At 36.2% G+C, this 14503-nt stretch overlaps 1 long non-coding RNA gene across 1 annotated transcript in view; it reads right to left on the bottom strand.

Moving 5' to 3' along the window:
• Positions 1-4523: 4523 nt before the first annotated feature.
• LOC118768170 overlaps positions 4524-14503 on the bottom strand; it is a 13184-nt gene continuing 3204 nt past the window's right edge. The window contains exon 3 of the long non-coding RNA XR_005004026.1: positions 4524-4689. This is a non-coding gene — a long non-coding RNA (uncharacterized LOC118768170). The remainder of the gene's footprint in view (positions 4690-14503) is intronic.

Below are 14503 nucleotides of genomic sequence, written 5' to 3' on the forward strand. Positions count from 1 at the left end.
ACTGTGTGTGCGATGTGTGATACAACTCTGAACAATGGTTGTGTGTTGACGCCGACGATATCAGATGAAGTCGATATCGATATTATTAGCTCCTTTCCACACGCAAACCGCCCCGCCACCCCCACCCCCTAGCGACAGCTGAAGGCAAAATATCACAGATCTTTGTGATTTGGTGTTGCAGTTTGTGTAGGATGTATTAAACAGGGAATCGTGGGATAAAAAACCATTTATCATGTGGTGGTGATCTTGTGCACTGAAGGCTGGTGGCGGTGGTGGCGGTGGTGGCGGTGGCGGTGGTGGCGGTGGCGGTGGTGGCGGTGGCGGCGGTGGTAGTCGTACAGCTGAAAGTGGTGGTAGTCGTGGTGGTGGGGAAGTCGTGGTGGTGACGGTTGTGGCGGCGGCTGCGGCGGTTGTTGTGGGGCAGTGGTGGTGGTGGTGGTGAAGGCAGTTGTGGTGGTGGGGGTAGTCGCGGTGGCGGTTGTGATGTTGGAGGTGGTGGTGGTGGTGGCGGCAGCGGTGGTGATGGCTGTGATGGTGGTGGTGGTGGTGGTGGTGATGGAAGAGTGCGAATGCGTGGGAGTATGTGTGCGAGGGGGTACTGTCAGGGGAAAGGGGTAACAAGAAAGCGGGAGTGAGGTGAGATAGAGGTGAAAGAGAGAGAGAGAGAGAGAGAGAGAAAGAAAGAAAGAAAGAAGAAAGAAAGAAAGAAAGAAAGAAGAGAGAAAGAAAGAAAGAGAGAAAGAAAGAAAGAAAGGAAGAAAGGAAGGAAGAAAGAGAGAAAGAAAAAGAGAAAGAAAGAGAGAAAGAAAGAAAGAAAGAAAGAAAGAAAGAGACATCTAGGAAAGATAGAGAATAAGAGAGTGCAAGAGAGAGAATATGCAGAGAAAGATGAGGAAAAATAGATTGTGAGGGAAAGAGGAAGACAGACAGAGAAAGAAGGGAAAAAAGAAAGAAGACATCAGGAAAGTAAGATAAGAGAAAAGAGAGAGAGAGAGAGAGAGTAAGAGAAAGAGAGAAAATATAAGAGAAAGAGTGAGACAGAGAGTGTATAAGAGAAAGTGAAAGTGAGAGAGAGTACAGGAGAAAGGGTGGGAGAGAGAGAGAGAGAGAGAGATTTTGGATCCAATGATAGATTGGATAAAGTGAAAGGCGAAGAAAAAGGTTATGATGAATCAATAAGCAATGTGTGTAATAGAGAGAAGGAGAGGTGAAAGTGAGGTAGAGAGAGAGGGGGAGAGAGACAGAGACAGAGAGAGACAAGCAGTCAGACAGACAGACAGGTAGAAAGCAAGAGCAAGGGAAAATGAGTGAGAAAGACAGAGATGAAAAGAGGGAGACAAATTAGAGACAGAGATAGGAGGGTTATACTGAGGAATAGAGAGAGTGAGAGAGATGGAGAGAGAGGAGGAGGATATAGAAAGAGAACTACATAATGAGAGGGGGGTAAACGAAAGAGAGAAGTGTAAGAAAGAGGGAAAAGAAAGAGAAAGAATGCAAGTAGTAGAAAGAGTAGCAGAGTAGTGGGAGTGATAGTGAAAGTGAGAAAGTTGAAAGGTTTTCAATAAAGTTTGTTGCAGAATATTTTCAAGTTATATGTGTGTGAATGTATGTATGTATGTATGTATGTATGTATGTATGTATGTATGTATGTAATGCTGTATGTAATGTATGTGTGTGTGTATGTATGTATGTATGTATGTATGTATGTATGTATGTATTAATGCATGTAATGTATGTATGTGGTATGTAGTATGTAAATGTATGTGTGTATATGTGTATGTTATGTATGTATGTATGTATGTATGTGTGTGTGTATGTATGTATGTATGTAAATTGTGTATGTTGTGTATGTTGTGTATTTATGGTGATGTGTATGTATGTGTATTTGTGTATGATTTGTATGTATGTCGTGGTGTTGAATGTATGTATGTATGTATGTATGTATGTATGTATGTGTGTATGTATGTGTGTATGTGTGTATGTATGTATGTATGTATGTGTGTGTGTTGTATGTATGGTATGTATGTATGTATGTGGGTGTGTATGTATGTATTATGTATGTATGTATGTATGTATGTGATGTGTGTATGTATGTTGTATGTGGTGTATGTATTATGTATGTATGTATGTGTATGTATGTATGTATGTTGTGTGTGTATGTATGTATTATGTATGTATGTATGTATGTATGTATGTATGTATGTATGTATGTATGTTATGTGTATGTATGCATGTATGTATGTATGTGTGTATGTATGTATGTATGTATGTGTGTATATGTGTATGTATGTATGTATGTTGTATGTATGTATGTGTGTGTGTATGTATGTATGTATGTATGTGTGTATGTGTGTATGTTTGTATGTATGTATGTGTGTGTGTATGTATGTGTGTATGTGTGTATGTATGTATGTATGTATGTATGTATGTATGTATGTATGTGTGTATGTATGTTATGTGTGTAGTATGTATGTTGTATGTATGTATGTATGTTGGTGTGTATGTATGTATGTATGTATGATGTATGTGTGATGTGTGTTGTGTATGTATGTATGTATGTATGTATGTATGATGTATGTATGTATGTGTGTGTGTATGTGTGTGTGTATGTGTGATTGTATGTATGTATGTATGTATGTATGTCTGTGTGTGTTGTATGTATGTATGTATGTATGTATGTGTATGTGTGTGTGTATGTATATGTATGTGGTGTGTGTGTGTGTATGTATGTATGATGTAGGTGTATGTATGTATGTATGTATGTGTATGTATGTGTGTATGTGTGTGTATGTATGTATGTATGTATGTATGTGTGTATGTTGTATGTATGTATGTTGTGTATGTATGTATGTATGCATGCAAGTATGTATGTATGTATGTATGTATGTATGTATGTATGTATATGTATGTGTGTGAATGTATGTATGTATGTATGTATGTATTATGCAAATATGTATATATGCATGCAAGTATGTATGTATGTATATATGTATGCATGTGTTTATGTATATATGTATGTCAGTATATATGTAAATATGTATGCATGCATGCAAGTATATATGTATGTATGTATGTACGCAAGTATGTATGTATGTAAGCATCCAAGTATGTATATATGTATGAATGTATACATGTATGTATGCATGCATGTATATATGCATGCATGTATGTATTATGTATGTATGTATGTATACAAGTATGTATGTATGTATGTATGTATGTATGTATGCATACAAGTATGTATGTATGTATGTATGTATGTATGTATGTATGTTTATGTCAGGTCTCTTTCGAGTGCTACTGGTAACATGTAACCCAGTACAACTTGTTGCATAGTTGGGTCGTCGGCGAGGAGGGTGTTTATTGGACACCCTGCGGGATGAAAAACAAACCCGTCAAAGGGCGGAGGAACTCTTGAGAATCAATGGCCATCCAATAAATGTCTTAAGGCTGTATCATGCGCGGGGACATAGAAATAATCGGACTGATTACACGATCGTGCAGTTAAATCATTGGGAGTGAAGGACTCCTAGCCTTTGTTAGGGCATCCTTCTAGGAGAAGGTAACTCAGGTAACTGGGATTGCTCCGACATAAAACCTGCGGCTCAGTGGTTACCGATGATGTTGACTTGTTCTTCTTTTCGGATTATGGCTGCTGTTGCTTAGTGAGTGGGATTGACTCAGTGCACAGCCTTTCCTCACTTTAAAAAAAAATCTTCTTGCACAGGCATTGCATGATAACAACATTGATTGAGGTTCGTGCAATGGCCATACTCAATAACGAGGGGGCAGCCACCATGTATGTATGTCTTCTCTTTCTCTTTTTAGTTTCAGAGTAAATTTTGACTGGCCACCTACTTGGTAGCAAGGTTGTGAATGAAAGCATCTTAATTTAACCGTCATCTTAAGAAGGCCTTCCAGATTTTTACAGTCCTAGATATCATAATCATTTGTAGGATATAAATTAATGATTTGCATTCTCTCCCCTAGATCCTAAGTTCAGCCATACTTTGCTCCAGACGGGTCGGTATGTATCCTATTGCTCCAATAATAATAGATATGAAGCTGAAAGTGCATCTTGGGTACTGTATTTGCAAATGCTTTATCAATGGTCCATACATGTCCTCTTTTCACTTGCATTTTCTAACTACACTTACATCCAGATGCCAGCTGATTTACACTATGTACATATGTATATATGTCATTATTCAGTTTTATTTCAAGATTTCTAGCCAATAGAGAAAGAGCTGGTTTCTAACCAAGATCCAAGGCTCCTTTCTGATTTTTTTCTGATTCTTAGCTTACAATTAATATAAAGATAGCATGATTTATCGCCCCAGTATTCCATAAGTAAATACCCAGAGCAATCTTTATAGAAACCACCTAATAAGTAAATAATTAAGTACAGGAATGAATATTAAACTAATTCTATGTAATCTTCCCCTTCTAATGTTGAAAATTGGTATATATACACAGTTTATCTATTCTGGTTATAATATCACTTTTAGTAATCTTAAATTTTATCTTCATACAACAGATAATATTATTTATATACAATCATCCATTGTATTCCATGATAATTTCCTCTGTATTAACATCATAGATTTTATTAGCATCTTGCCCCTTTAACTGGCAATTAACATCTTGATTTGGGGTCTTCCCCTACCTAGCTTCCTTTATAGACAGTTACTCATACAAATCCTAAAATCCTGACAATATTTATGACCATCCCCAACCATAAACTGTCAACTCATTCCTGCCCTCCATTCTAAACAGGGTGAAGCTTTTTATGAAAATAATTTTTGAAAATATATGAATTTTCCTTTATTACTTCTGGACAGATTTTGTGCAAATCTTTTTTGTACCATGTACTTAAAACCAACAGGAGGCGTATTTTTAGTAAAAAAAGAAAAAAAGAAAAGGAGGAAAAACAAACTTTGAAAATTTATGAATTTTTCAAGTCCCTCCCTTCCCATACTCAGTACCAATTTTGGTAAATTTTTTTGGTCAACCCACTTAAAAATGATGGGAGAAGCCTTGAAGGTTAAAAACAAAATTTAGAAATTGGCTATCACCATTATGATCCCTACTTCTTTTATTTTCAAACAGTAAACATTATTCTCTTTTTTGAATTTTTAAAAAATTATAGTTTTGAAATATGGGCAGTCCGAATTTACAATTTGCTTTTGTTTATAATTTTAAAGTAATTTTCTGATGACAAGGTGTGTGATTTAAGGGAGATTTAGCTGTTGGTTCATGCTCTTTCTACGACCACCTGGTACCTTCTTCATTTCTCTGTCACTCTTTCCCCCTCGCACACATTACATGGAATGATGATGCATTGATCCATTGCTAGGATATAAGCAGCAACACACACACAAAAGTAAATTGTTATTTAAATTTTTAACCCCACCCTGTGTCAAGAATCAGTGTGTATGTGTGTGTGTGTGTGTGCGTGTGTGTGTGTGTGTGTGTGTGCAAGAAGAAATCATATTTACTAACAGAAAAGCATTTAAAACTATTAAAGTAAATTATCTTTTGCACACCTTTCTGAATCATTCTGTTGTCCTAATGACATTCCTTACACACGTGCATACACACACACATTGACAAAGACACACACACACACACTCTCTCAGCATGAGCAAGATACCTTTATAGAGAGTGAAAGAGAGTGTAGTAGATATATATATAGAGAGGGTCATAGTTTACTATGAGAAAAGCAGAAAAGCATAAGGGTTTGGTATAAGAAAAAAATTTGAAAATCCCTGTCAAAATAGAGAAAATCCAACTTATGTGGATGTGTTATTCCAAAAGTCTACCTACCGGGCAACGACAGGATACACTACTAGTAATAGTGTGTGTATATATATATATATATAATATATGCATGTGTGGGTGAATGTGTAATATATATGTGTGTGTGTGTGTGCATAAATATATATATATATATTGGTAAAAATGAATAAAAATGGCTTTTCTGGTAATTTTTCCAATTTAATAATTAGATATGTTCATCAGTTATTAGGTGTTTATATCATTTCTATTCATTTTATCAAATATATAATACTGTACCAAAGACTTTCTATTTTTATTTTTTATTCTACTATATATATATATATATATATATAGAGAGAGAGAGAGAGAGAGAGAGAGCAATTCAGATGAATATGGTACTTAAGCTGAAGCACCAGAATTTATTATCCATACAATTTCGAAGTAAGGTGATTAAAATCAAAATAAGCAACAAGGATATCCAGAGATAATGCAGTACGATCGTTTCATGTAACTCCATTTAATTGAACAATGCAATCCTTTCATTACATCAATTTAAAATGTAGAGCAATCTTCAGCTGCAAAAAGGCATAGAATTTAATTAAATTAGAACAGATGGATACATTAGTATAATTATACCTACAATCTCCAAGTTAAGGAGACAGACAAAGAATATGTTGTACCTACAACAGCATAGCCTTAACTAAAATTTTCAAGAAGACACTGCCTGTCACTGATTTTTTGTCTTTTTATGGGGTCATTTATAATTTATAAACTAGTTTATCAAATCCCTTGTATATTTAAGGCTGAGAGAAACAGAGGTAGTATCTGTTTGGGGTAGAGTTGAGGGAGTAGACAGACATTCTAGATGGTATAGTCATAAAAATCAAGATTTATTAGAAGCAATGTCATGAAGTTTAGTAAAGGAAAACTTAAAACAAGATGTTAAGGGGGTCGTCGTCCACTAGCAGACTATCGATAATGAAGCAGGGGAAGTCTTATCATGCAGCACTATAGTTATATACTTTAAAACAATGTTGCTATATTATATACAGTTAAAGTTTAGGGTTATTCAAAAGATTATTAAGAAGAATATTGTAACAAGAAGATAGAACTTTATGAATACTTTTGAGTATATATCAAACTTTTACCACAATAGAGGAAGGAAAAGAAATTATATAGAAATAGTTTAATATTTATACATATTGTATACTTAAATACTAACTCATCAGATGGTATCTATGAATATTGATTAATTGGTATATACTGGTATCTAATAAAGGAATATTGAGGTAAATGAACATGCTAGTTATATATTAATAAAATTTTAATCTAAGCAGTTTTTTTTTAATAAGTAGTGAATATATCAGTATAGTTTTATATAAGCTAAGTGTGAATTTATAGAGATACAAAAATTAGATTAATTTTATAAATAAAGAAAGGCTAATTATAAAATGAAATAAAATAATCAATGGCAGAACACCATAGAAAAGGAATAAAATGGCTTAATTACTAATACTATGGTAAAGTATATGTAGCTTACTAACACCAATAGAGAAGATTTTTTAGAAAAAAAGTATAATAATTCAAAATATATTAGACTAAAAATTATGTATTTACTTATTTAGCTAATATCTATAAAAGACTGATGTTTGGTATCGGCTAAAGGAATATTTAAGTTATGGAACAATTCTATTTTACACTAATTTTATTTTTAATTTAGGGTTTTATTATAGGTTTAAGAAGTTGTTATTATTACTCCCTACATGATATTTATAGTTTCTTAGTGGTACTTGTTTAGAAGAGTTATTTATATAAAGTCCCTTATAAATACTAAGATCAGGAGGGTAGAGTCATTTAAGAAAGAGGAAAATCAAGTAATTTTTTAATGATCATTTCAAACAATATCATCAAACTGTATGAGTTTAAAATTTTAGGGTAATCACGAAGATTATTAAGAATGAAAATTTTAACAAAAGGATACCACTTCTTTGAATATTATGAGTATATACCAAATTTTTACCACAATAGAGGGAGGAAAAGGAAATTGCAAAGAAATAGATTAATATTAATATAGATTAATAATATACTTATTACTTATCTAAAATATTAACTTATGGTTTCCATGGAAAATGATCAAATGGATTTTAACTAGTATTTAACTGAGGTTAAAGAACATGTTAACTATATACTGATTTAATTAAAATTGAACTAATTTTAAGTTGTGGAGATACCGGTATTACTTTATATAAGCTGAGTATGAATTAATAGGGGTACAAGGATTAGATTTATTTAAGGCTGCTATAAATGTAACAGTAACAACAATAATAAAATGATCAGTTAGCACTAAAAACTATAATGAAATAATAAAATATTCATACCTTATTAACTCTAATAGCAAGTATTTATAGAAAATGTATAATAATTTATGAGCTAAAAATTGTTAATTAACTTATTTAGCTTAGCATAATCAGGGCTGAAACCTGGTATTAGTTGAAATGGGATACAATAAGAAAGGCACAGCCTTATAAAAATAGTAGAGATGGATGTGAACTTTGTTCTATGGAGACATGAAATTTTGAAACATAGGAATAATATAAACTTATTGAATAACCGTTTTGATATAGGATATCCTGCATACATTGTGCCACCCGTACTTTTAAGTATTTTAAATAATAGCATTCCTAAATTTTCAAATCTTAATGTTTTGTAACCAAATAAGGAAATAATATACCATACTAGCTTTTATTTAACCTGCATAGATTATTAAGAAATTTTATAATATAAATAAATTTGAATAAAGTGAAATTAAAATCTTTTGAAACTTTCCAATATAGGATTGCATAAATTCCATATATCTAGTGAAATTATTAAGTTCATCTTGATTACCTCCCTTCCATTACACTTTAAAATATCTTATAGGCTCTTGATATATGTGCTAATTGATAAGGTTTTTTTTTACAGATAATAAATATTATGTCTAGCATATTCCTTTAATTTAACTCATTAATAAAAATAAATTACTATTTACTAACTAACTATAAATCTATATTAATAGAAATTGATATATATATTTTTATAAATATGAAAAGAATTTATATACTCCCCATCTCTATATAAGATACTAAAATTTATTAGAATCCTTTAAAAAAAACTATCTAAAGGATATTTATTTAAAATCACAAGCAAGATTATGGCTGTCAAATGGTTAAGGGCATCAGAAATCTCTATTCACCCTACCCCACTAGCTTCAGCCTACTAACTTTGGCTAAAATACATTCAAATGTGCCAAAGTTAAATCCCTCATAAAATGGATGGATTTATGGCTCTGCCATTTGAACTACCCCTTCCTCTATCTATAAATAGAAAAAATTCTTGTTTGTCTCCACTGAACTTAATAAAAAACCCTCCCCATTGGTAAATCTAAATAACAAAGTGAACTCAGTGATGAAAAATCTGCCCATGAGGGAAGATCTTCTACTACCATGTTCTTACTGATGAAATTCACCTCTCTGTTTATATATCTACCCTCTTTGTAATGTTGGCAAATGGAATAAGTATAAAAATAAACATTGTCAATCTAATTTTAAAAATTCCATATGTGGCTGAAGAGTGCTCTACATTTTAAAACTGATATAATACTTACATTGTTTAATTAAATGAATTAGCATGAAACGCTTGTACTACACTATCTTTGGATATCCTTGTTGCTTATTTTGATTATATAAATAGATATATAGATATAACTGAGAATGTGTGTATGTCTGTCTGTCTGTATGTGTGCATCACTAAAACTCGATAACTACCCAACTGATTTCATTCAAATTTTATACAAGCCGTACTTAGGGTTCATAGAGTGTCATGTGCCAAAAAATGTTCAACTTCTTGCCTAATGCGAGTCTGGACGAATCTCTTAAACTGTTTCGGTATTATGTGTCAAAAGTGAAACAATAACATCTCTATTGTAATGTGATATAATAGCTTCTCTATTCTATGGTTTCACTTTCAATAGTTTCATTTTTATTAGTTTCACTGTGTATATATATACTTGTTTCTTTATATGTTAATGGATTCACTTTTAATAGTTTCATTTCTATTAGTTTCACTATGTATATGTATATATATATATATACATGCTTGTATTTATGTGTGTACATATAGGTGTGTGTGTGTGTTGTGTGTGTGTATATATATAACAAAAATCAAAATGGATGACAGATTTTTATAGGTCAAGTTTCTTTATCATCGCAATACAAAATACATAAAAAATTCATCGAGATGTTAGATCTCAAGCATTCTAGTATTACAATCCAAAGAAAATCAGTATTACAAAACCTTATGATCGTTTCAAGGAATGTGTTTGTATTGGGTGAGTTTTCCAGCTGATAAAATAGTCGCATTTCTCTCATCAGAGGAACAAATAAATCAATTACAATTGTTTAGAAACTGAGAAAGCTTAAAATATATATATGTTTATGTATATGTGTGTGTGTGCGTGCATATATATATGTGTGTATACATATATATATATGTGTCTGTGTGTGTGTATATATATACATATATATATACATATATATATATATATATATATATGTATATATACTTACCACACAGCCACTCCTGTGCCTATGTATATATGTATATATATATATTTATATACATACATATATATATATATTATATATATCATATATATATATATATATATTGTATATATAATATATATATATATATATATATATATATATATATATATATATATATATATATATATAACATAAGGGACTAAAGCCATCTGAATATGGCTAGGGACAGGGCAGGGTGGTGGGGGTGTTACTGTTGCATTTAGCCCCAGGCGAACATCACGTCGCCAGATAGCTTGACACCATCACGGCGTCCTTATATCCTGCAAAGGAGATAATTCCCCGATGAAGCGGAACCCACACGGACCTAGTTTCAAGGTGTAATTGCCATCATCAACTGTGGTAGGCCCCCGCTTCCCCGACGAACAACTCACTCTGCAGGATATTTATATATGGATTTTCAAGCACAATACATTTGCTGATTTCGAAAATCTGTCGACAGCAATAGAGTGAGTTGTTCGTCGGGGCAGCGGGGTGGCTACCACACGTTGATGATGGGCAATACCCTTGAAACCTAGGTCCGTGTGTGGTTTCCGCTTCATCGGGGATATCTCCCTTTGCAGGATAAAGACGCCTTGATGGTGTCAAGCCTATCTGGCGACGTTATGTTCGCCTTGGGCTAATGCAACAGTAACACCCCCACCACTCTGCCTGTCCCTAGCCATATTCAGATGGTTTAGTCCCTTATGTTATGGAGCAGTTCTGTCTATATCTCATTTGAGAATTATTATTGCTGTCGAACAGATTTTCGAAATCAGCAATGTATTTTGCTTGAAAATCTATATATAATATCCTGCAGAGTGAATTGTTCGTCGGGGAAGCGGCGGCCTACCACACGTTGATGATGGGCAATACACTTGAAACCTGGGTCCGTGTGTTTTTCCGCTTCATCGGGTTATCTCCCTTTGCAGGATAAAGACCCGTGAGGTGTCAAGCCTATCTGGCGACGTTGATGTCCCTGGGGCTAAATGCAACAGTAACCCCCCACCACCCTGCCTGTCCCTATCCATATTCAGATGGCTTAGTCCCTTATGTTATGGAGCAGTTACTGTCTATATCTCATTTAGAGAATTATTATTGCTATATATATATATATATACATACATGTATACATAGGCGCAGGAGTGGCTGTGTGGTAAGTAGCTTGTTTACCAACCACATGGTTCCAGATTCAGTCCCACTGCGTGGCATCTTGGGCAAGTGTCTTCTGCTATAGCCCCGGGCCGACCAATGCCTTGTGAGTGGATTTGGTAGACAGAAACTGAAAGAAGCCTGTCGTATATGTGTATACATATGTGTGTGTGTGTATGTGTGTGTATATGTTTGTGTGTCTGTGTTTGTCCCCCTAGCATTGCTTGACAACCGATGCTGGTGTGTTTACGTCCCCGTAACTTAGCGGTTCAGCAAAAGAGACCGGTAGAATAAGTACTGGGCTTACAAAGAATAAGTCCTGGGGTCAATTTGCTCAACTAAAGGTGGTGCTCTAGCATGGCCGCAGTCAAATGACTGAAACAAGTAAAAGAAAGAAAAGAAATCTAATATACATATATACATGTATGTATGTATATATATATATATATATATATATATATATATATATATATATATATTATATGTATATATAACGGGAAGCTTTATGAAAATAAACAAAAGACGACGGCAGGTGGAAAACAAACGAACAATTGTATTAGTATGGCGCTCAGGAAATATAAATAAAACAAGTCTTTAACGTTTCGAGCCTACGCTCTTCAACAGAAAGATACAGAGAGAGAGAAAAACACAGAAAGAAGGAGAGAAAAAAAATGCGTGCAGTAGCTAACGAATCAACATGGCGATCTGATTTCGGCCAGAGGTCAAAGATCAACATGAGACGCGAGAGCGAAATAAGGGGAGATAATAGGGTTGATAAATGGGTTGAGGGACCAGCTAAAAGTGCGTGGGAGGGGTCTGGATGTGTGTATGTATAGGGTTGGTGTATGTATTAGTATGTATAAGGGTGTGTGTGTGGTGTGTGTGTATGAGAGAGTATTAGTGCGTAAGATTGGTCTGGACATGCGTATGTATGGGGTTGGTTGTATAGTAGTATTAGTATGTATTAGTACGTATTGGTATGTATAGGTATGTGTGTGTGTGTGTGAGAGAGTATAAGTGCGTATGCGGGGTCTGGACGTGTGTATGTATAGGTTTGTGTAAGTATTAGTATGTACTAGTATGTATTAGTACGTATTAGTATGTATTAGTTGGTGTGTGTATTAGTATGGCACATCATATGTGATGTGATGTGTAAAGTCATGTGGTGTAGTGAGGAGAAGAGGGGAAGGGGAGAAGAGTGGGAGAGAAGGGGAGGGGAAAGAAGAGGGGAGGAGAAGGGGGAAGAGGAGAGGAAAGGGGGAGAAGGAAGGGGAGGAGGGGGATGAAGGAGGAAAGAGGGAGAGGGGGGAGAGGGAGTGAGGAGCAGAGGGAAGGGGAAGAGGAGGGAGAAAGAGGGAAGAGGGAAGGCGAGTAGGGTGAAAGGATGAAGGACTGAAGAAGTAGGGGTCGGGGGGAGAAAGGGATAGGTGAGGAGGGGGGGAGGGGGGTTAGATGAGGAGGGAGGGAGAGTTGAGACCAAATGGCGTATAAGAGCGAAGAGAGAAGATTAATTCCTGTTCACGGCGCAAACGGGAATCCGGATGGCCTCTGTGTAAGAACAAACCGAACACAGATAGGTGTTGCAAGGAGTGACCGTGGAGCGGAAATGGCGTGAGACCGGTGTGTCGTTCGCAAGGTGGATGTCACGAAGGTGTTCCGCGAACCGGTCAGCCAAGCGGCGTCCCGTTTGTCCGATGTACAAGGAATTGCAGAGAGAGCAAGAGATGCAATAGATAATATTGCTGGAGGTGCAGGTGAAGGAGTGGATGATGGGATAGGGTCGATGGTGGGTGCTAGTGAGGCGGGTGGTGTTGGAGAGGTAAGGGCAAGTGCGGCAACGTGGGCGGGAGCAGGGTTGGGAGGTAGGGTCAGGGAAGGAGCTATGTACCAAAAGGTCTCGAAGGTTGTGGGCTCGTTTGAAAGAGGGGAGGGGTCGGTTAGGGAAGAGGTGTGAAGTGGACGGGTCGGACTGGAGATGACGGAAAGCTCGAAGAATGGTGCGTTGGAGACGTAGGGTCGTGGGGTGGTAAGTGAGGGGAAAAGGGAGGCGGGAGACTACAGGGCGGGTTCGGGGAGAGAGAGCAGATACACGGTCCACGGACCGTGCTCTGGCAAGGGCGGTGTGGATAGTGGTGAGGGGTTATCCACGTAGGGTGAAGTGGTGAGCCATACGTTGAGACTGAGTCTCAAAGTCATGGTCGTCACTACAGAGCCTACGTAGACGGAGGAATTGGGAATAGGGGATGGAAAGCTTGGTGTGTTCTGGGTGGGAGGAAGAGAAGTTGAGGTATGAGTGTGAGTCTGTGTTTTGTAGTGAATGGAGGTGGTAAGAGTGGAGTGAAGAATGCTAACCGAAATGTCGAGGAAGGAGACAGAGGTGTTGGAGATAGTGGAAGTGAAGTGGAGGGCTGGATGGAAAGATTGGACGAAAGAGAGGAAGGAATCTAGATGTTCGCGGGAGAGTGAGGTGGCACCGATAATGTCGTCAATATAACGACCATATAGTTCAGGAGTGGGACCAGTGAAATTAGAGAATATTTGGGCCTCAACATAGCCACGAACAGGTTCGCATAGTTGGGGCCCATTCGCGTTCCCATGGCCACTCCCGAGACCTGATGGTAGAACTCGCCCCGAACGAGAAGCAGTTCAGAGTAAGGACAAGTTCGGCCAGACGAAGAGTGTGGAGGTGTCAGGTACAGGGTTAGAGCGGAGGTCAAGAAAGTGTCGAAGGGCCTGCAGTCCTTCGTGGTGAGGGATAACAGTATAGAGGCTTCGGATGTCCATAGTAAAAAGGATTTTGGAGGAGCCGGGAGGAAAGGAGAAAGAGTTGAAAAGCCGGAGAGCATGGTTGGTATCGTATATATGTGTGTGTGTGTGTGTGTGTGTGTGTGTGTGTGTGTGTGTGTGTGTGTATGTGTGTGTGTGCATCTATGCATATATATATGTATATATAT

This window comes from Octopus sinensis, linkage group LG27 (assembly GCF_006345805.1).
Source record: "Octopus sinensis linkage group LG27, ASM634580v1, whole genome shotgun sequence".
Taxonomy (NCBI): domain Eukaryota; kingdom Metazoa; phylum Mollusca; class Cephalopoda; order Octopoda; family Octopodidae; genus Octopus; species Octopus sinensis.